General features: G+C 55.5%; 1 protein-coding gene across 5 annotated transcripts in view; it reads right to left on the bottom strand.

Moving 5' to 3' along the window:
- LOC309853521 (uncharacterized protein) overlaps positions 1 to 21,262 on the bottom strand; it is a 450,528-nt gene that overhangs the window by 308,670 nt on the left and 120,596 nt on the right. For 2 of the 5 annotated variants that reach the window (XR_014305775.1, XR_014305776.1), the window contains 2 exons: positions 1,425 to 1,560; positions 414 to 505 (listed from right to left, as the gene is read on the bottom strand). The exons of 1 other annotated variant lie outside the window; for it this stretch is intronic. The gene's annotated coding sequence lies outside the window, so the exon portion shown is untranslated. 2 more of the 5 variants (XR_014305774.1, XR_014305777.1) reach the window with 2 other exon arrangements.

The following is a 21,262-nucleotide window of genomic DNA, read 5'->3' as shown; positions in this document are numbered from 1 at the left end:
GGAACCAGGAGCGTGCACACAGCGGGGCACACACACATCCCAGGGCACGTGGACACCCTGAGGTCACAGCTGAGAGCCACGTCAGTCTGTCTCCCTGGGTTGAAGAACGGGCGAGCTGATGGTGCCCGTGTCTGCCTGCGTGCTCCGGCCTCAGCCACCCTCAGACCTCCCCTCAACAGCGCACAGAGCCCGCAGAAGAGGGACGGACTGCCTCCCTCCTGTCCCCGTACCAGGTGTTACGAGAAGTCCCCAGATCCCAGCCACTGTCTGACGACACCCGTGAGTGGGCATCAGGGCCAAGCAGGCGCTGAGACGGTCCAAGGCAGCGCGTCCACGTCCCTGGTGCTGCGGGCGCGACGAGACGGTCCAAGGCAGCGCGTCCACTCCCTGGTGCTGCGGGCGCGACGAGACGGTCCAAGGCAGCGCGTCCACTCCCTGGTGCTGCGGGCGCGACGAGGAAAAGCTCCCCTCCGAGGTCCTGCTCCCCTGGGCTCCAGGTGGGCGGCTGGAAAGAAGGGAAGGAAGGGACAGGTCGCGGGGAGGAGCTGACTCGCCATCAAGCGAGCGTGCCCTCGGGGGCGCCGTCAGTTAGAGAACAGGCGCTTCCTGGAAGCTCAAACCAGAGGGCAGGAGCTGGGACACCAGGGCGGACACCGACAGGGCCGGGCTGCTGTGAGCGGCTCGGAGGCCTCTGGCCCCAGGACCCCACAGCCCCACCCTGCTGCCTCCCACGGCCACGTCTCCATCCCTCGGGCTGCTGAGCTGACCTGTGTCCCCGAGCTCGTGCGCTCAGATTCCCGCTCTCCCAGCGTGTCGGGACGGACGCGGCCCCGCGCCCAGAGGGGCACCGTCCCGACAAGCTGGCGAAGGCAAGAGAGCCCACAGGAGGAGGAAGACAAAGAATGTTCTAGAAGGGCACAGAGTCCAAACCCTGGGCCAGGACGTAGCAGCACCCACTTCCTCTTCTACCGGTGTTTCTCTGAAACACAGACAATGAACCAGGGGCAGGAGGAATGCGTGTGTAAAGACACTGTGGGGACTGCGCACACGCGGACCTCCTACTGGTCACTCATCTGCTTAAATCCCAGACGGTTTCCTTCTTTTTTTTTTTTACACAATATTATCCCCTACTCTCACAGAGCTTCCCTCCATCATGCAAGCGAAGGCATTTCCCACAGCCCGGGTGCTGGAATGTTCTAAAATGCTAACATCGACACATTTCTACTTCATTTTATTACAGAAACGGTCTTTTATGGCACGGAGTGTGTGGTGTGTGTGCAGAGCAGGCAAAGGGGGGGGGGCTCCCCTACAGCACGTCCCGCGGTGCCGCTGCCTCATATAAATCCCGAGAAGTGACAGTCAAGCTGGCAGGAGAATTTGGGAAACCAACAGACAAAATATACAGTGCAGCCCGTGGGCCTCACCTTTACAAGGCAGAGAGAGCTTCTGGAACGGGCGGGCCAGGACCTCCGGGGCCGCTCATTAGGTCGCTGATGAATTGGACGGGGGCCCGCTGCCCTCCTGGGGCAGCGAAATGTTCGAAAACCGAGTTTTATTAACCTAATAAAATGAAAAAGGGGGGAAAAGTCGGGGAGATTTCGGCTGGAAGAATGAAAGGAAGCACAGTAAGTTAACCTACTTGGAATATAGTTGGAACAGTTCCGGCGGACGACAGCCCTTGCCACAAAGACCCCGCGTCACAGATGCTGGCTTTCAGCGGAGCGGTGGGCAGTGGGCCGCAGCCGTCGGGAGACGCCCAGCGATGCCCTGGTCTTCCGTTCTTACGAGTGAATTTCAAACTGGTACTTTTTCATCTTGTCTGACGCCAAAGCCAGGGGGTGCCTGAAGGAACAACAGCAAGAGGACGTCTTTGGGGCGAACGGGGGTTTTGGAAAAGGTAGTGAACACTGCCCGACCCTGGCCGGGACGGGAATGTCCCCCGCACTCGGGGATCTGAGCACGCCCACCTCAGGGAGCAGAAATCTGAGAGTCAGAGAAAAACACATCCGGGGCACGCAGCCGTGGCAAGGTGTCCGTTATCCACAAATACCTTCAGAGACCCTCCCTTCTGGAATTGGGGGCTGGGAGGCTCCAGCTGAAGAAGAAACTAGCTCCGGGCAAGCCTCCCTTCTTCTCCCAGACGCGTGCGCAGCAGCGAGCTGCCAGGTCAGTCGGCCAGCGCTGTGTGGACCTGAGAACATGCCTTGTCCAGCCGGGGCACCTGGCCTGGCCCCCCATTCACTTCGCCTGAACCTCCAAAAGACAAGAGAGCTTCATTATCTCTGGATCCCAGAGGCAAAGGCTGCTGGTGGCTCTGGCTCATGCTGTGCAGGCACGAAGGAGGCAGGACGCGTGTCAGCCCCAGCCACGTCCACAAGAACATGCCACGGAGGAAAGCTGCCTCCTGCCGGATCCCTGGTTGGGGGCACACCAGCTCAGAGCCGGCCTCGGGGCACCATCTCCCATGGGGCAACGTGTGCACAGAATCGCCCCCAAAGTCACCCTCCTGAATCAAGGAGGGAGGTGCGGCCCTACTCAGCAGGGACGCACACCCCCCACGGCCATGCCTTTCTGCTTTAATGTAAGATCCGTGTGCCGCCACCATTACGCACGCATACGCAGACGTGTGCCGCCACCATTACGCACGCATACGCGGACCCGACTGCCCTCCGTCCTCCTGCAGCCACGTCTGGCCCCCGGCGTCTCTCCTGCGCCTGAGGAATGTGTGCAGCTCTGAAAACGAGGACAGCTGTTTCTTAAAAGCTGCTTTCACCCTTCCTTGCCATCAGGGGTCCTGGAGGCCGTGAGACTGTCCCGTGTGATCTGGGGACTGTGCATACGTGACATCGCACATCTGACAAAACCCACCAGACGTCCACCACCGGCAGTGACCGCCCACGGAAACCATGGGCTCCACCCGACGATGACGTGTCCACGTAGTGTGCTGGACCACGCATGATGCCCGCGACCCAGGAAACTGAGGCAGGAGCGGGACGGGGATGGGGACCGGGCTTGCCACCAGATTTTTCTGCAGACCTAAAACCACTCTAAAACCTGCCGGCTACTAAGAAAAGAGCCTCAGTGCTGAAGTGACGGAAGGAATTTCTCTTTGCCTGCTCTCTTCCCCTTTGGTATTTCCTGGGACAGGATTTTCAGAAAACAGAAAAGTTCAGAACAAAACAAAACAATCCCACTGAGGCCCAGCTATTTCGGCCGCCCGCTCGGGGCCCTGCTGGCGGGGTCCGGGCTCCAGGACGTTCCCGCAGGCAGGTTTCAGCAGACCTGGGCGCGCGCGCGAACTTCCACGCTACCCGTTTACCTTTCTTTCTCGCGCTACCGCCCCGGCTCCGAGTACAGTGACGGGATCTCAGTAAATAAACCAAAATCCTCTTTCCGTTCACAGCTGGCGAGATCCAATTTATGGCTGAATGTCAGCCCGTCCAGCGGGATCACCAGAAGGACAGTCCCTGCCGCAGAGGCCAGAGTGCGGGCTGAGCCTGCCCGCGAGCCTGCAAACCTGGCACAGGTCATGGAGGAGGAAACCACCTCGGGGTGTAGACTCCAAGGGGACAGCTGACTTGGGGAGCCTCCTGCCTTACTGGGGCCTCCGTGCCAGCCTTTGCTGAAAAGACAGGCCCTGTCCCTGGTAAGAGATGGACAGACAGAGACAGAGAGGGAGAGAGAGGAAAACGGAGAGGGCTGGCGGGAGCTGCCATCTGCAGCCCTGGCCCCTGGGACCATGGACGCAGCCCCCCACACCCCACACCGTCTGGCCCCTGGGGCCCTGCCTCCTCCTGCAGCAGCCGTGGGGACGCCACCAGGTGGCGACGAGGCAAACGCAGGTTTGGGTCCTTTGGCTCCGGTGCAGGAGGATTTTATCCGGGTGGTTCCAGGATCTCCAAGACCATGCACCAAGGGAGACACCACGAACGTGTCCCTACCAGCGGTTCCGGGTCTGCGTGGTCCCACTGTGTCATCTGAACGCCGGCGTGAGGAGCACATCCATACCTGACGCCCCAGGAAGGGGCTCAGAGGACCCCACAGTGTGCATGGGAGCCCGTCCCCTGCGCTGCTGGCTCGGACGGGGCGGCAAGCTCCCAAACATCTGGCCCTATCCCCCCGACTATACCTCCTCCGTGAGGCTAGGAGGGCAGAGCGGTAGAGGATATCTAGCAGAAAAGAGCCTCATCGATATTCAGTCTTCACACAGGACACGTAGGTTGAAGCACTGTCCAGGCACCGGGTCCTTCCCTCCCCACACGTCCTCAGGGTGCTTTTCTAGACTGAGCCATAGGGGTCTTTATGGGACTTCTTGGCTGACGGTTGGCATCGAAAGGGAAACATCAGCTAGTGCTGACCACAGACAAGCGGCCACTGTCAGAGCCAATGTTTGCGGGGGCTTCCCTGGGTCTGGCCCCTATCATGGGTCAGAAGTCCAAGTGCACAGCTCGGAAGTGGCTGACCTGGGGTGGGAAGCCCACAGCACGGCCTGTGTGCACCTGCCTCCTGTCCACTGGCCACACTGCATCGGGCCGCCTCCTGCTGAGGGACCCATTGCCGAGGCAACATGCTTCACCACACTCGTGTCCTCACCAAACTGGTTTAGGAACAGGAAGGCCAAGGGGAGGTGCTGGAGGCAGGCTCAGCGGCCCCGAACCCCACGAGGCTGCTCTCCCGAGGGGGTGCGGGGTACAGGGCTGTGCCAATCCAGGGGATGCTCGCCCTGGGAGCCATCTCCCGGAGCTGCCCTCTCGCATGGAGCCTCAAGGGGAGACTGAACAGCAGTGCCCCAGGCAGGGTCAGCTTCCTGACCTCGCAGTCAGAGCGCCTGCCTTCCTCCCCTTGGCCTGGAGGAGCTTCGGCCTTTCGTCTGCCAGTGGGTTCACAACGAGCACCTGGGCTCCGGGGCCTATGTGACACTGTGCAGAGAGGAGCCACCCGGCCAAGGCCGTGTCCTCAGCAACAAGCCCAGCTCCTGTGCCGGGCTGTCGAGGTGCCTCCACTATCTCCCCTCCCCAGTGGGACCCCAGGGGGCTTTCATCCTGATGGCACAGCACGCGGTCTCTTCAGCGGGAAAACGAGTGTAAGAAAACTTGTGCAAAACTGTAACACAGCTGGAGGCAGCCCCAAGCCTGGAAGGTGCGGCGGCACCACGTGCAGCCTGCAGACGCTGTTCTGCTGCTTCCACTACAGACGCTCTCTGGCCTTCTCCAGCGCTCAGTGTTCTTGAAGCTTTCGCAAGAAGGAAGGCAACATTGCAAAGGACAAGGAAACGTGAATCAGAGGCAAATAGTATTTTTTGCTCCTGACCCACACTCATCTCCCAAGTTCTTGGTGACGATGAGCCTCTACAGTCACGGCCGTGCAGAGCCTCAGACCCCGTAAGCCTCGCTGGGGTCAGAGTCTGGCCCCTCTAAAAGGGCCCCCTCCTGTTACTTCCTCAGCAGCAACAAGACAGGGGCTTCCAGGTTGGCAGGGGCCCTGCGAAGCCTCCTGGGCCACGCTCAGGGCCTACACTAGCTGTAGTGCCTGACGACCGTCCGCCGCGGCCAGGGCCCCGTCCACCCTGCCCTGCCCTGGAACATCCCTGTCTGCCCACGCCTTCTCTTTCACCATTGTCAACGGCCACACAGTTAGTATGCTTGCACACAAAGTGCCTCGCTCTGTGGTCAGCACACAGGGAAGGGTAAAGTCCACGCCTCCCCCCCGAACACAAGTGCACCCGAGCCCGGTGGGCCTGTCGTCTCTGCGGTTTCGCTCCGTCTTTCGAGTCTTGGCTCGGGAGGATGAAAAGCAGCAGCGCCGGCAGGCAGTGCGGCAGGCCTGGCCTCCGCGCTTCCTCCCGCACATGTCAGGACTAAGAATAGCTACCTCCCCCAAACAAACGAAAAGCACGACAAACAACGTTCCGGCGGTGAAAGAGAATCCACGGCCCAGACATCCGTGATGCATCCCTGCTGCGGCGTGGAGGGGGTCGCGTCCGAGCGGCAGAGGGCATCCGAAGACCCCGGCCGCCGGAGGAGCTGGGACCGCACCCCTCCACGGCCGTCCGCCAGCGCCGTCCCACAAGGCCCGGGACAGGGCTGGCCCTCGCAGGTGCGCGCAGACGGGACGAGAGGCCGGGCCTTGGCCATCGGACAGAGGCAGGGGACCAGCACGGAATCAGATTTTCTTCTTGCCCGGCGAACCCTTCCCCTGCAGACTGTCGCCAGGTAACTGTGACCGACAGCTATTTTCCTTTGTTTTCGCAGGAGTAGTTCTTCGCTCCTCCCCCGACTTGGAACACCTTTGCTTGCTTCCCGCTCTGGCCACCGCACCCCACCCACAGGCTGAGCACTTCTTTTCCGGACCCCTCAGCACTCTGCCGGCTGACTCCCTGACCAGAGGCGCCTGTGAGCCGCCCTGATCCTACCAAGGGGCCAACCTCCAGGAGCTCAGCTGGGCCCCGGTCCACCCCGTGGCTCCTGCTGGCAGAGACTCCAGGGGTTTCCGGCTGGACCCCGCGCGTCCTGCACTGCGCGCCCTTCTCCGAGGTCGGAACCCCCTGGTGCTTTCCATTTGTGGGAGCGAGAGCACTCCAGGTTGGACTGCTGGGTCACATTTGATGTGGGCTTCAAATTTCCAGTTGCTGGAAGTTTTTCCCTCTGCACTTGTAGCCATTTTCACAAGCGCAGCAACAGAGGACCGGCCACTTCCACCCCCAAAAGCTCCGCCATTAGCCCACAGGGCGCCCACGGTTTATACTTTCCTCCGTCTGCACCAGCCCTGTATCTCGGCCACGTCTGAGTCTGAAGGACACACACGCTGCCCCCTTGGATCAGCTCTGGCTCCAGTTCCCTTCCCCGTTACATGTGGAGGATCCCAGCGGCCAAACGGGGCTTCTGGCTAAGGCAGCCGTTAACCAGGCCCATGTTCCCCCACATCTCATTCCACGGGGACCAAAGTGGCTGGAGCACGCCTCAAAGGACGCCTCTGATCCAGCCCTGCTGTCCGCCTCTGAACCCTCCAGCAGATCCGCGATCTGGCCCCTGGCGCTCCTGCCCATTTGTGGCCCCCTAAGCAAGGCCCCTGTCACTGTCCTACAGCGGCCGGACATGGGAACACACGCAGAATGCCATACCCTGCACACCGGTCAGCAAAAGCAAACCGGTCCCCAGCCCTCCTGGAGCGCCGTCCGCTGACGGAAGTGGATACGAGTAAACTCAGCACACAGGAGAGAAGCTTCAGCTGCCACACGCGTTAGGAAATGGGGCAGAGACGGGGCGTCTCGAAGTCTCAAACAGTCAAAGTTGATGACCTACCCTGAGAGATCCAGATGGCTTTCTAGCCGAGGAAGCCCCACGAGACACGCAAACGGACAATGGAAGAACACATGGAAGGTGACTTCTCAAACCACGGGAGGGAGCAGGGGAGCTCAGCGGGTAGCAGGGAGGGAGGAGGCGAGCTCAGGGCTTAGCAGGGAGGGGGTATGGCAGATCCGAGGACACGGCAGAGAAACTGAGCAGATCAGAAGTCCAGCGGCAGAGAGCACTCAGCCCCGTATTGGCCATTTCAAACCCAGAGCCCAGGGCCACGAGCAACACAGCTACAGGCCGGCTCGCTGAGCAGGCACCGCACACCGGGAGTAGCAGGCGCATGTCAGGTGGCAGTCAGGAAAGGACCCCGGTGGGGTCGCGTGCGGCGAGGGGGTCCCAGGACTGGCTGCGCAGGGGCAGGTCGGGATCTGTAGGCTGCGCGGGCGGCCGGAAGAGCCAGGAATCGGATCTGCGTTCCGTGGAAGAGGCTAGGTTATAAATGTATTTTTAACTGACGGGTCGATATTCTGTTTCCATTTCACTGTGAAACAAACCCTCCCAAACACTCGTGATTTGAATCGATGAAAATCATTTTGCGCATGAATCTGCGATTTGGGCCGCTCGTCTCCCCGGCACCAGGTGCGGGGCCTGGGGCTGCCGGTCAGGACACACACACGTGGCCTCTCCACATGCCCGAGGCCCCTGACCACACTGGCAGATTCCGGGGACACGTGTCTCAGGAAACAGAGCCCAGTGGAAGTGAGGTCACCTCATCCCCACAGTCTGAACAGGGGAAGCATCCTTCTGGCCACTCCTTCCACTGAGCCTCTCACAAGGACCAGCCCCTGTTCAAAGGGAGGAAAACCAGATCCCACCTTTTGTTGTGAAGCCGGTGCCATAGGAAAGTGGGAAGGAAAGAGGCGAGATACCCTGATTCGATTGGCCTTTTGAAAAGATGACTGGGGGCCATGTGGAGGCTGGGCGGGAGGGAGGGGGCGCAGGGCAGGAGGCCGACGAGGCAGCTGGGACCACAGCCTAAGGTGCAGATGCAGGTGCTCTGGCCCAGGGCTGGAACCCGGGGGGCCAAGTGACGAGAGTTTTCAGAGCCGAGAGTGCAGAATGATCCTTGGGTTTCCAGCCGACGGCCATCGCCCTGCCCTCACCTCTCGCTCCTGGCCCTCTGCGTGCTCCATCCTGTCATCCGAGTCCCTGATCGGTGTCCCTCTAGAAGCCTTCCCCGACGCCTTGGGCTGGCCCCCGGCCCCACTCATCCATCTCTTTGCACCCAGCTCTCCTTGTTTATGGCATGTCCCGTTTCCTGAAAGTATACGGTTTGTTTCTTTGTGTAATGTCTGTCACCTCCACTGAGCACGAACCCCATCGTGACAACAGGAACCTTGTCCACTGTTTGTCGCATCTCTAGTCTCTTACGCAAAGTAAGTGCTCAATAAACATCACTCAAAGTCAGTGAACCACGGCAGCAGTGATGCCAGGAGTGCCGTCTTCTGAAATAGATAATGCCCCGAGAAGACCTGCTTGAGAGAAGAAATGGTGACCCTTTTGTGGACAGGTTGAGATTTGAGCTGCCCCTGAAATGCGAAAGGAGTTCAGAATACGGACTGAAGCTCAGAGAGATCCAGGATCAGTACAGTGTTGTAATCTTCTCTCTAAAGGAAACAACAAAACGTGGGTACAAGTGGGTCTGCTTAGGGAGAAAGTGTTAAGTATGAAATAAAGTGGGCCTAGAAATGACTTTTGAGAACCCAAACATCTCATGGTCAAACAGAAGAGAAGTGAGCATGCGAGGTGAGCCAAGCAGATGCAGCCGGAGAGCAGGAGGACGACCGGGGGAGCGGCGCCACGAGAGCCCAGAGAGGCAGTGTTTAAGAAGGACGGGGTGGCCCCATGGCCAAAGGCCACCCACGGTGTGAAGGCAGGTGTGAAAACTGTCTTTTTGGATATAGTGATGTTGAGGTCACTGATGACTTTGGCAAAGCTGCCTGAGTGGGGCAGTAGACGTGAAAGCCAGATTGTGACCTGCTGAGCAGCCAAGAGAAGTTTAGCAGATGGGCAGAGCGGGTATAGACAACACTCCAGACAGACACAGCACGAAAGGAGAGAAGGGGAATCGGACAGTAGTTGAAGGATGGTGTGGGGTGAATAATGTTTGTTTTTTCTTAATGTGAGAATTGGTCATGCTTATACTCTTGGGAAAAATAGTTGTTACCTGGAGTTTACAGTATAGACCTTTATGTGAGCACGGTCCGTCTTCCAATAATGTCCCGTGGGCTCACAGGAGTTCAAGATGCTTACCAGACGACACTTCCAACGCCGTCCTCATCTTGCTCTCACATATGATAAGAACACGCCACACATCATGACTATCTTTGCTCTAGATAGTAGGATATCTTTAGGGCAGCTGGATGTGGGAAACAACAAAATTTGTATTTATCTTTGTTTTTACCATGCCTAGCACTTGTTATTTCTTTATGCGGATCCAAGATTCTGACTGGTTTCATATACCTTTTGCCTCAAGAATTTCTTCAAACATTTCTTGCAGTGCAAGTCTGCTGGTAATAAATTATATAAATTTTTGAATTTTAAATTTATAAATTTTTGAATTTCTTCAAACATTTCTTGCAGTGCAAGTCTGCTAGTAATAAATTATATAAATTTTTCTGAAAAAAAAATCTTTACTGATCCTTCAGTTTTTAAAGACATGTTTTCCTGGGCATGACATTCTGGGTTTATCTTTTTTCCTCCCCTTTCATACTTTCAAGGTAGGACCCCATCGTGTTCTGGCTTGCATAGTTTCGGCAGAGAAGTCTGTTGTCATCCTTGTCTCCACTCTTCTGTATATAATGTGTCCTTTCTCTCTGCCTACCTTTAAGGTTTTCTCTTTATCTTCAGTTCTCACCTTTCTATATCCTAATGAAAGCCAGAATGAGCTGGTCGTGTTTTAAATGATGATAGGGGTCTAGTGAAGAGGATACACGGGAAAGAAACCTTGATCACTGCGGTTTCTGAGAAGATGAGATGAGAAGTCGGGTGGAAGGATGGGTGTTAGATACGAGAGCAGATCATTCTTCACTACAACTGGAAGAAACAGGCATGGGGCAAAGACTGGAAGATGTAAACCAGTCTCTGCATCAGTCAGGCTTTTCTGGGATTGTCAGTATGACCGCACCAAAGTCTCAGTGGCCAATGCGGTAGCCATTTACTTCTCATTCGTAAACCTGTGGCTTGGCTGAGTTCAGTCAGGCGTGGTTCTGGGTCTGCTCCACGTGCCCCTGATTCCAAGGGGCGAGAGATCCCTGACATGTTCTTTCTGTGCAGACAGCAGGAGCCAAAAGATGGAGCAAGATTTTACGGTGAGTCGCCAAGCCTCTTCCTGGACCTGTGCCATCACTTCTGCTCACATTCCTTCAGTCACTTGGTCAAGTTCGAAGCCCCTGGACAGGGAGGTGTGCTCCCTCTGGGGCTGGGGAGTGGGACCTGAGAATCTGTGTCACAACCTATCATAACATCTTTGGAAGGACAATGAAGGAGCTTAGGTTTCTTCTAGCAAGTAGGGGACAAATCCAACTCTTGCAAATGAAGGAAGGGGGGAGGGCAGGTTTTGGGGAAAGTGGACCAAGTTTGAAGGAATGTGGAAATATGTATGTCCTCTGAAGCACAGGCTTGTGGAACATGTTATGGGTTTGCTCTTCCGTGTACGCGTCAGCAGGAGAGAAGCATGCCATGCAGGGCACCACTGGCACTGCAACTCTGGCTCTCACTCAGGCTCAGATGTATGTGCAAATCCTTTGCCCTGGACTGGGCTGCTCTGGAGAAACACCACCTTGTCTCCCTGGGGGAGGCGTGCAGGAGTTGGTGAGAACACACTTTCCCGACTCTCCCGGCTTCATTTTAAAAACATGAAGACTCCATGAAACTGTTTTCACAATTCATTTTGGAATAGAAAACACCCATCCCATCCAATCACCAAGGTAATCTTTTTTCCTGTGTCAGAGCAGAGAGGAACTTGGCCAGGTTACACTCCACTCCAGGTGTAGTGTAACCAGCTGGAAATCCAGGCAGCTGACAATTCTGTCCTAAGTTGCCTCTGACTGGTCCCAATCTGAGTTTTGTCAGAATGTTCCAAAAGTCATTTTGTCATTGCCAGATACACTCTGGTGCTTACTCAGTCCTCTTACTGTAAGTGTTTAAGTGCCAGGGTATCCAAGAGAAATCCAATGCCAGGGCTCCGTTCACCCCACTTGAATGTTAGAACACCTATTTCTGGCTGTAGTGGAGTTCTTCAAGCCATCCCCTTGACCCAGGGGGTAGTCCATGCCAGCAACTCCCCTGACCAGTGTCTGAAGACCGGCCAAGAGACCATCTCAAAACTCACCTCTCCTGCTGATCATGACTAGACTTTTCCCCAGGTCCACTGCCCTGCCAGGGTGAGGAAACAGGAGTTAACACTGCTTCTGAATGTCGCATTTGGTTGACCTGCCACAATCCCCAAAGCAACCATGTTCTTAACATGCAGCCCCCCTAGCGATGGCCCCTGGAAGCCTGGGATTCTGACATGGTGACAACGTGCACGTGGGAGGCACTGAAGCAAGGAGCCTTTCACCACTGCCATGCACACACCCATCTGGTCCTCCAACAAGTGACACAGCACAGCAGCCCCTCTAGGCTCGGGGACCAAGCTGGAGTGTGTGTGCGTGGAAACCAGGAGGCATCAGGCGTTGCTGCTAAATAACCAGGATGGATGGCTCATTAGGGCAAAAAACTGCATTTAACAGACTGCGTGAACTCGGCTTTCCTGGTCCAGATGCCAATGCCTAACCCTGACGACTCTCCAAGGCGAGGGTATGTTCATTTCCATTTCACAGGGGAAGCGGAGGCTCAGTCATGGGACTCATTCCAAGTCTCACAGCTACTGGCAAGTGACAGCCAGGATCCAAACCCACATAGCTTCGGGACCATGACTGCTCCCGTCCAAAGTGCTGGTAAGTCATAAATCACACTCTCCACATGTGACCAGTGTGGGTTCCAAAAATGTGAGATTTAGGGGGAAAATGGATTTAAGACGTTTATGACTTTCACAAAACTAATTCCACTCTCACAAGGTAACTCTCTTTCCCAAACTTCTCGGCATAACTTTTCTCATCAAGCTCTTGTCTCCTAGGGACAGGTTATAAACGAAGTGTGAATCGGTGTGACACACCTGTGTGACAAATGAGCAATGTGCCACACGAACCTCAAAAAGATTCACACCAGTTGGTCGGGGCGACTTTGTAATTTACGCCCTAAATCAGGACACTTGAGAGCAAAAGGTGTGCTGTGACCACCACCGCTCACTGGGTCAGGACAACGGGAGAAAAGAGGGACTATACAGAGATGCCTGCGGAAGACCAAGCAAGACAGCGTCAAGGACCCCTGAAGAAATTCATTCCTTCGTCCAGCACTGATTCGTAATTACTGATTGTGTCCTGGCTACACGCCAAGTATTGACGACGTGTATGTCGGAGGACCATCATCACCATGATGGTATTAGAAAACCACCGACACGCCCATTGCTAGTGAGACACTTAACATTCTGGAAATCCCAGGTGACAGATGACTCTGCAGATGTTAAAGTTCAAGGTTTCTCATCATGAATCAATGGGGAACATAAAATATTAAATAAAAAGTATGAAGCAGTTATATGCAGCACGATGCTAGTTTTACAAGACTATAGAAACACTGAGTGTTTATGCACACACTGACAAAAATGGTAGGTGTTGTATCTAAGAGGGGAGGGCAGGTTTCTTAGGATGGTAACACTGAGTGGTTTCTATTTTATTCCGTGCATTTTTTTTCTTTCTGTATTTTTGAGTCTTGCATGTGAGCCTGTGTTTTAGCACAAGGACCAGGACAGAAAGGATCACGGGCTTGGTGGAGAGAGCTGCGTTTTGCAGTGCACGGGGCAGGTGCACAGGGCAAGTCCACCTCAGTCAGACTTGAGTCTGTGGTCTGGGTGGCCGTGGGCCTGTGGTGACGCCCCTCAGAGCCTCTGCTCCTGGCCTACAGACCGGGGGCAACAGCGGTGCCTTCTCCTTGATCTGCTGAGCAGCGCCCATCACGGTTCCTCCCCAGCCTGTCCTTGTCCCCGTGCCGCCATCTTGGCCAGCGGTTCTCAGATCTGGGCTTTCCACCTCAAGAAGAAACCAAAGCTGAGGGAGCCAAGGGAGTGGATGTCTGCGGCTCCTCCCACAGGACAATGGCAAGAGGTTCTGGTAAAAGTGGCATCTTCCTGCCGGCACCAGTGAGCCCCGGGAGCCCCAGGCCTAACCCTGCCAGGCACTCACTCTCTTCAGCAGCAATCACACTCTGAGAGGTCTTTGTTGAGTGGACTTCGGGTTCAAATCCCACCTGTGCAGCCCACTAATTCTGTGATCTAGGACGGCTTGTTTTACTTTATGTTTCTCTGCCTGGGATTCCTTAGATGTCAAGTGAAAATAAAATATGAGCCTTCCTTCTGGGGCGGTTGTGGGGACTGAAAGAAACACCGCAGGTCAATACTTAGAACAACACCGGGTGTGTGGCCCGTGCATACGCAACCCGTGTTCACGACCTGTGACCGGTGCCCACTCCGTTTGCCTGGGGAGCTTGTAAGTCTCAGGAACCCAGCTATCAACAGGATGCCCACAGCAAGCAAGTCCAAAACCACGCATTCGTGAATGGAAAACGTTCTTCTGTGGTTCCCACCGTGGCTAGAATTATTTCTTTAAAATTTTTTAGTTTATTAATTATTGTTATTAACATAGAATGTATTACTTGCCCCAGGGGTACGGGTCAGTGAATTGTCAGGCTCACACACCTCACAGCACTCAGTGTGCTGAAACGCACATAACATAAAACCCAACATTAGTGCTATTTATAGCACAACATTGTGCAACCGTCACCATCAAGTTTCAGAACATTGCGTCCCCCAGAAGGAGACCCTGCGCCCACCAGCGGCCACACCCATTGCCTCTTCCGGCCCCTGGCAACCGCGGATCTGCTCTGTCTCTGGGCTTACCTACTCCAGACCTCTCATACACACGGAATCCTATAATGCGTGACTGGCTTTTCTTACTTAGCAAAACGTTTTCAAGGTGCATTCACGTGTAGCATTTGGCAGCACTTCATTCCTTTTCACAGCAGAGTAATATTCCACTGGACAGACAGACCACACTTGTGTATCCACTCATCTGTCAGTGGACATCTGAGTTGTTTGCCCCTTTTGCCTGTGAGGAAGAATGCCGCTGTGCACCTCCCTCTACAGCCTTTTGCTTGAATTCCTGTTTTCGTTTCTCTCGGGTAGATACTCAGGTGCGGAATTGCTGGGCCGGAGGGTAAGGAGCTCTGGGTTTAACTAACGGAGGAACTTCGAGACTGTACCATTTCACATCCCCACCAGCAACATATGAGGTCTCTCCACATCAGGACTGTCTCTGGACAAGACCCTTGTCAATAACAGTGTCCAGCCTGTCTCCCTTCTAAAACATCTGCTCTCCCACGGAAGACCCTGCCTTAATGGACTGTGGCTTGGCACCATTTAGAAGGGTCACGGAAAGGCGCACATGACCACCGTGTGAGGCTCTTTCCAGCCTGCCTAGCAGCACATGTGTGAGGAAAACAGCAAATCCCACCAGCCCCCAGGATGGCGAAGTCCCCACACCTCGGCCTCCAGGAGCGCACAAATGGCCTCGGCATTCGGAGACAGTCCCTGCGAACACACGGGTTCTGATCAGGCGTGCCCTGCGCAGCGTCCCATCCGTCTACAACTTATCGTTCCTGACAAAGTATCCTCCCCTCCGAGCTCGGGGAGCCCCCACCGCACCTGAATGGAAACGTGGGCTTGACCGGACTCAGGCTGGGGCTGTCACAAACTCAGGGTCTCCGTTTTGTGGCAAAATGTATGAACTGTGTGAAAAGGCATCCTCCTCGGGCCCTGGGTCCCCGTTATCAGAGGTGGGTTTCATCAGACTTATCAAAACGGAGAGCAGAATGATGGTTGCCAGGGGCTGGGACAGGGCTTGGGGGGGCGGGGGAGGGTTGCTGGACAAAGGAACGGGCTCCCAATTACAAGAGGGGCACGTGCTGGGGGCCTCGGGCCCAGCATGGCAACTACAGCTAGTAACAGCACACTGTATCACTGAAAGTTGCCAACACCGTAGGACTTCAACGTTCTCACCACACACACACACACACACGCACACACACACACACAGAAGCACGCAGCCGTGCCGGGTGATAGGTGTTAGCTGACCTTATTACAGTGATCACGTCACAGTACGTACACACACCAAATCATCATGTCATAACCTTAAACTTACACAGTGTTGTATGCCAACTGTATCTCAATAAAACTGTAAAAAATATGGGGCGCCTGGGGGACTCAGTGGATTAAGCCTCTGCCTTCGGCTCAGGTCATGATCTCCGGGTCCTGGGAACGAGTCCCGCATCAGGCTCTCTGCTCAGCAGGGAGCCTGCTTCCTCCTCTCTCTCTCTCTCTGCCTGCCTCTCTGCCTACTTGTGATCTCTCTCTGTCGAATAAATAAATAAAATCTTTAAAAAAAAATCTAAAAAATAAAAGTGGGTTTTACAACTCCAAGGAAATCCAGGTTTGCACTGGAAACAGATTTCCCCATAATGGACTCAAAGAGGGTTGAGTGGGAGCCTGTTAGAAATGCAACATCTCGGGTCTCTTGGGGTCCGAATCTGCAGGTGAACTCAGGCCCCTGCAAGCCCTGTGCACAGCGTCATGAGAAGCTCTGCCAGGGGCACATGTAGGCTCTGGAGCGCTGTTGGACCTGACCCAGTGCCACGGGCCGTGGGCTGTGTGGGCAGCTTCCTTAGCCTCACCTGACTTTGCTTTTTAGCCATCTGGTAGAAGGTATCCAGCAGCATTCAACTACTTTGGAAAACTTCTGCTTCAGATTCATCTCATGGAGTGAGTTTTCGTTCTTACTGCTGCAGAATGAATCGCCTCCAAGTTCAAGGCTTACACTGATAAATGGTCTGGTATCACACAGCATTTTCAAATGCACCCTGGACAGTCATAAAATTTTAAATCCTATTCATAATTATCGGAGTCCGTCTGATGCTATCTTGCACATAAATAAAATGTTTCAATATGCACTAAATTCTCGGGAATGTGACTACTGTGCACATCATGGGGGGTATTGTACTTCCTGAGAACTTTCTCAGGGATGATCACCATCAAACACCAAGGACAGAATCACTAGCAACACCTCTAGGTCCACCCCACGTCCGCAGAGGCTGCACCCACAGTGCCAGAGTGTACGGAGGACGTATTCATCTCAACCTTGGAGCTGAAAACTTAGGAGCGCTTTCAACGTAAGGGAAATGCCTGACACAGAGACCAAGTACCAAGCTGGTGCTCACGAAGTCCACCATCCACATCACTGGTCGCTCCTAACTGGGAAACAGTCGTCTGCCTTCTGTCCATCCAAGTGTGTTAACAGATGCCTCCAAACACAATCCTTTTGTATTGGAATTCTAATTCTAAGGTAGAAAGAAGACAGACGATTAGTTAAATAGAAATGAAGAAGGATGGATGGACGGACGGACGGACTGGAGGATGATAGGTTGGACGGATGACTGGATGGTGGATGGACGGACGGATGGATGGATGATGGATGGATGGATGGACGGACGGACGGACGGATGGATGGACGGACAGATGGATGGATGATGGATGGATGGACGGATGGACGGACTGGAGGATGACAGGTTGGACGGATGACTGGATGGTGGATGGACGGACGGACGGATGGATGGACGGACGGACGGATGGACGGCTGACGGCTGAAGGGATGGGTAGACAACGGATGGGTGACGGACAGATGGATGAATAGATAGGCAAGGGAGATACCTTCACCTTGATTTTGTCACCTGGATAAAAAAGCCTTAACAATATCTTAGGGGAGCTCCCTTTGCTTTTCTTCCCTAAGGACCACCCTCGAAGACCACATACTGTCAAAGGCCCCCTTTGTCTTACACCAGGAGATAATTTATCACAATACGATTCTATGCTTTTCTCTGATACACCCAAGAGCGCTGTGAAGGAGCAAAAAAAAGAGAAAAAGAAGCGGAAGGCAGGCCTGCTCGACTCGACGCAAGTTAATTCCTTAAATTCTCCATATTCCAGTAACATCCAGAAACCCTGTGGGCCCGAGGGAGCTAGAGCTGCTGGACAACGTCCTATTCGGTGCCTGTGCCCCTCTGTCCTCTGCCGCCCCGTGCTCCAGGGACGCACCGGACCAGCCGTCAGCCCAGTGGAGCCCCAGGTGTTCAGAAGGTCAGCAAGTGCAAGAGCACAGAACAAAGGGCTAATCCGGACAGATCACGAGCCCGTCTTCCTCGGCAAACAGGTCAGAAACCGAAGCTGTTCTCCGGGACGCAGGCCCCTCAGACTCCTCGCTTCCCCCACCCCAACCCCCCGACCCCAGTCCCATGCTGGGCCTGCCCCAGCCCAAGAAGGCTGCAGAGGCCTTACAACTCCTCAGGCTGAGGAAGGAAGAGCAGGTGGGTGCCGTTGAGGGAAGGATTGGACACTGCTCCCCATCCTCCAGGTCTATGGCCCTGGCACCCGGGCCTCTTCCGGAGGCTTCTATCTCCAAATCCGCAGCCTGCCCCCAGCCCCACTGGCAACAAGGTGGCCCGTCCTGGGATTACAGTGCCCTCTGGGGTCAGCCGGTCTCACTGCCAGACTTGGGAGAAGAAAGGATCCACATTTGTGGGTTCTCACTGCCGAGGATACATGCTCAGGCTCCCTGCGAGGCCTGGGGCACAGGTTTGCTTTTGCTCTGGGGCTGCCCGGTGGTCTACGGCTGCAGCCTGTGGCCGGCGCCCTCGGCTTTCACAGGACCCCCGGAAACGAAACAGACGCCCGGGGATGCTGTTCATGCTGCACAAGAAACATCGATTAGGCATCCGGGAGGGAGAGCGGGCACTTGGGAGAAAATCAGACCGCGAGAGACAAGAGCCAAACAGAACTCACTAGCAACCCGCACGCGGGGCAGGGGGCGGGGGGACAAAGACCCAGATCGGGTCAGAGAACTTCTAGGTCACACGGGCATCTGGTGAGGGAGGAAGGCAGAATGTGTTCTCAGGCGCTCTGTTGCGAGGAACCTGCGCGTTTACAGGCCCCGGCACGGCGCTTGTCGAAGCTCGCCGTTTGCTGCTTTCCCAGCGAAATCACACATGCGCTCTGTTCAGTGGAGTAAGGGACAAGTTTGTTGGCTGGGGGCTATGGCACCCTCCGACGTGAAGGCTGGGGGGCTCCTGAGAAATGCGTTCGGTCCCGTCCCCCGCCAGACCTCAGAGCCGGGAGCCTGGAGCCACCTCCCAGCAGCGCGCCGCACGCCTGCCGACCGCCGGCACCTTCTCTGCTGCTTGAAGGAGATTTTGCTTTGGATGACAGTCGCAGCTAGAGTGGCCTTCCACCTACATTCACCTATACACGCCGGCAACTTCGCGTTCACACGTGGCCACTCACACAGCCACACACACTCGTGTGCACAACGCTCACCCCACACGGCACACACCCACACCCACACCTGTGTACGCAGTCCTCACCCCCACAAGGCCACACACTCGCTCACACACTGGTGTGCACAGCTCTCACCCCTACACAGCCACACACTCACTCACACACTCATGTGCACAGCTCTCACCCCTACACAGTCACACACTCACTCACACACTCGTGTGCACAGCCCTCACCTCCACACGGCCACACACTCACTCACACACTCATGTTCACAGCCCTCACCCCTACACAGCCACACACTCACTCATACACTCGTGTGCACAGCCCTCACTCCCCCATGGCCACACACTCACTCACACACTCGTGTGCACAGCCCTCACCCCGCCATGGCCGCACACTCACTCACACGATTGCTGAACTTGTTGAGAGTGCTTCACAGACACCACGACCTCTTGCCGGCCGGGCTTCCGTGGGCCCCTCCCCAGCAAGGGGACGGTTTCTGACAGAAGCACGGCGCAGCTGTGACACTCAGAATGCTGTCGCCGCCACGCCGCTGCCCCAGAGCGCACAGGGCACATTTGGATCCCCCACAGGTCCCACGGCCTCCCCTGCCGCAGTGTCTCCCCGCCCGGGCTGCCGCTCCCCACCTGCTGGCCCACCGCGTGAGCCTCCGTCCCTGGAGACACCCGCCGTCTTCCCGCCGCTCACGATACTGGCTCCGCTGGAGGGCACAAGCCCACTGAGGGTCCAGTTTCCCTCGACTGGGGTTAGTCTGACATTTCCTCATTATCTGATTCAGAGTGTGCACTGGGGGCAGGGAAACTGCGGAAGGGACACTGTGTCTGCGGGACACCGTACCAGGGGCCCACGACCAGGGATGTGAATTTTGACCACCTGGTTAATGTCGAGTCCCCTGGATTCTCCACCATGAAACCCCTTTCTGGTCCTCTAACGGCCCCCGTGTAGGCCTTCACTGAGCAGTGGCAGCGATGTTCGCCTGAGTGGCTTGATGTCTTCTCTGGAGAGTCTCACTTTTTTGCTTCAGAAACACCATATCCCTGTTGTCAATGAAACACCGCACCATTTTCCTTTTTTAAAAAGATAATAGAAATATAATTTTTAAAAATTAGCTACATTTGCCTTCGTAGGACTCTGACGGAGGCTTGCTCCCTGTTAAACAGGAGAGAATGCCACGCAGCTGGGAGCTGTTAAGGACCCATCAGCATCAGCAAAGACTTTCTCCATCTTAGCTCAAAGGACAGACCTTACAGCCAGATACACCGCAGTGCTGCTTTGATGGCTCCGCCCCCGCCACCCGTGGCCGGGCCCTTTGGTGCAGGGTGACCCGCGGACGGGAGCTGTTCCAGCGGTGACTTCGTAAGGATGCGTCTGCGCCAGACCTCCTGCGCTCTGTCTGGAGTTCCATCGACTTCAGACTCCCTCTCCCTTGCAGACGGAGCGATCCTGAGGACTAGCCAAGCCACCTCCTACCATGTAATATAGTCCCGAGGTATTTGCTCCAGTGGACCCGCTACAGAGGCGGGATCACACACTCTGACCATCTGAAGCCCCCCACATGCTGGGAAACCGGGTGAAAACTGGATTTCCTGTCCATGTTGGTCTCGCCCGTGGACTCTTCAGTGTAACCTGGACCCTGTACCTGGTTCATTTTCTGATCTCAGTGACTCAGCGCTCATTAAACATATTAACTCGGCAGCCTCAGTCTATATCCCAGGAGCAGGGTCATTTTTTCCATAAAATCTCTCCCAGGGTATGAAACAGATCTTCAACACAGAGCTGCTCTGTTGGGGTTGGAGACCCCCCCGGCTCACAGGCCCCCTCCTCCGAACTCTCCGTAACAGTCCTCCATCACTGCCGCAGAGTGCCAAGTGCTGTGTGGGAAGAACCCAGCTGGGGAAGCCCTGCTCCCCACGTAGAATACGGCGTGGGGAGCCCGCTGTGGTGCAGGACATGTTCCCGAGCCCAGAGAGGCCAACACGTGGTCCCAAGCCCATTTATATGTGTTCCTGAAGCTCTGCAAAGCCCTTAGGAGGAAAGGTATTTATTAACCAACCATCGCCCTCGGGCCAACCTCACAGATCACCCCAGAATTCACGTACATGCTCCCAACAGCTGGCACAGTCAGCAAGATGGCCATTAGCCCCATGTCACAGATGAGGATGCTCAGGTCTGTGGACGCCGGGATGTTTGTCAGGTCCACGTTTACCCAACGTGGACGTTCACCCAACCACGAAGCGACACAGCCAGATTCACAGCCAGGTGTCTCTGACCCCACAGGGCTGCACTCACAGGCAGGGCTGTGAGGCCCACTGACCGGGGCTCCCCTTCTGCCCACTCTAATAGGACCCCTGGGTGAGCTATCAGGATTCCCTTTCCCTAAATTTAGCTCACAGGAAGGAACACCAGGAAG

This window comes from Mustela nivalis, assembly GCF_964662115.1.
Source record: "Mustela nivalis genome assembly, chromosome: 18".
Taxonomy (NCBI): Eukaryota; Metazoa; Chordata; class Mammalia; order Carnivora; family Mustelidae; genus Mustela; species Mustela nivalis.
The sequence above is the reverse complement of the archived record's forward strand: the minus strand, read 5'-3'. Positions and strand labels throughout refer to the sequence as shown.